The following is a 1772-nucleotide window of genomic DNA, read 5'->3' as shown; positions in this document are numbered from 1 at the left end:
TTGCCAATTTCAATTATTTCTTCAAGCTTTTATTCTACATATATTAGTAATTTGTACCCCCTTCCATCTGTTCATTTTATTGATGAGTTCCTGATTTTTATAAATGTGAAATCACTTGGGTTAGATTGGATATAAGGAGGAAATTCTTTCCTGTTAGGGTGGTGAGACACTGGAATCGGTTGCCCAGGGGGGTTGTGAGTGCTCCATCCCTGGCAGTGTTCAAGGCCAGGTTGGATGAGGCCTTGGGTGGGATGGTTTAGTGTGAGGTGTCCCTGCCCATGGCAGGGGGGTTGGAACTAGATGATCTTGAGGTCCTTTCCAACCCTAACTATTCTATGATTCTACGAAATACATTTCTCTTCAAGGCCTTGGAACTGGTGTTTGCTAAGGAAAAGAAGTACTTCTTTCTGGATTAAATCAGGATAGCAGGCATCTGTCAAGTCTTTTCAGAGAATTTTCATTGTTTTATGGTGGGGAATGTTTAAAACCAGTAAATACTTTGAAAATTTGGACTTTATCATTACTTTCCTAACTTGGACAACTGGACTATTCAGATACAATCTGATTATTCAGATAGTACCTTACTATCTTCTTCCTGTTGCAGAGTATTCTCTATGCAGCAGATCCCAATTGGTGAAGCCAATGTAACAGGTCAGGGAGTATGGTTGCACTTTTCTTGTTGACTTGTCATGCCTTTGCAAGAATCACAAAGATTAATTTCTTAGGGCTGGTGAGTTCACTGTTGCTAGTAATATTTCAACTTACTTTCTTGCAGGAAGCTGTCCAGAAAAGCTGCTGTAGTACATCTAACGTTATCACTGTGTGAACACGGCTTTTCCATTCTCTCCAACTAGCCTAGATGGGAAGACAACAGCAGGTGACACCAGGTACCAAACAGTGGAACCAGCAGCTGAGTAGGTTGGTTGCTGCTGGCAGGGACAGCTCACCATAAGACTGGTACCAATACTTTGAAATTCTAGGTTGGTGCAAGAGCTGTGCAGAAAGCTGGAGGGGTTACAAGCATTGTGCAGCTGCTTGATGGGTGTTACTGTAAGATGAGAAATATCATTGTGTGCTGAATTCAGGTATGACGATACAGTGTAAGGAAACTGCTCTGTCTAGGGAAGAGTGATAGCTGAACTGCTTTTTTTGGTATGGTCTTGCACAAATTTTCAACATGGAAATTGGGGAGCAGCATAGATAATTGGTTTTTTTTCCCCACCCATTTAACAATTCTTACAATCTTGCGATGTTGCCACCTATGGATGAAACCTTGGAATGCTACTTCAGCAATAAAAACATCACTACCAAGTCTTTATGGTGTCTCCTTTCTTCACAGAAATGTTGTTACTGATTCTGGAAAGTCAAAACACTGTGACAATCATTTCAGTGTCTTTTTGAAGTGTCAGTGTTCGATGGAGAGTGTGTTCACCACAATGCAATAGAATTAGTAATCGCATTCTGCAATTTCTGTAAGTTTTACAAAATAGAACTTTATAGACTTGGTTTGGCGTTTGCAGGTCTCTTCAAATTTTTTTTGTTCCCCAGTCTTATTGCTCTTGGACTGCACTAATTCAATGTTTCCCTGCTAGCATCTTAAGAAATATGTAAAATACTGAGAGCCTTCCTATTAGGAGTAACAGCCAGATCTCATCCCAGCCCCTGGCACAGTCGAAAAATATTTTCCTCTGAAGGATCTATCTTCTGTATCTTCTGGCCGCTCTTACATACATGTATCTAAGCTTTTAAAGAAAAAAAGCCATGTTAAAACA

At 40.3% G+C, this 1772-nt stretch overlaps 1 long non-coding RNA gene across 1 annotated transcript; it reads right to left on the bottom strand.

The window, feature by feature from the left end:
• Nucleotides 1-441: 441 nt before the first annotated feature.
• LOC136014941 (uncharacterized) lies at nt 442-1326 on the bottom strand. The gene is made up of 2 exons (XR_010613001.1): nt 766-1326; nt 442-693 (listed from the first exon to the last, which is right to left on the bottom strand). It is a non-coding gene; the product is annotated as an uncharacterized LOC136014941 (long non-coding RNA).
• Nucleotides 1327-1772: the final 446 nt, after the last annotated feature.

The sequence above is a fragment of the Lathamus discolor genome, chromosome 5, assembly GCF_037157495.1.
Source record: "Lathamus discolor isolate bLatDis1 chromosome 5, bLatDis1.hap1, whole genome shotgun sequence".
Lineage (NCBI taxonomy): Eukaryota > Metazoa > Chordata > Aves > Psittaciformes > Psittacidae > Lathamus > Lathamus discolor.
Note: the sequence above shows the minus strand (reverse complement) of the source record. Positions and strands in the feature narration are given on the sequence as shown.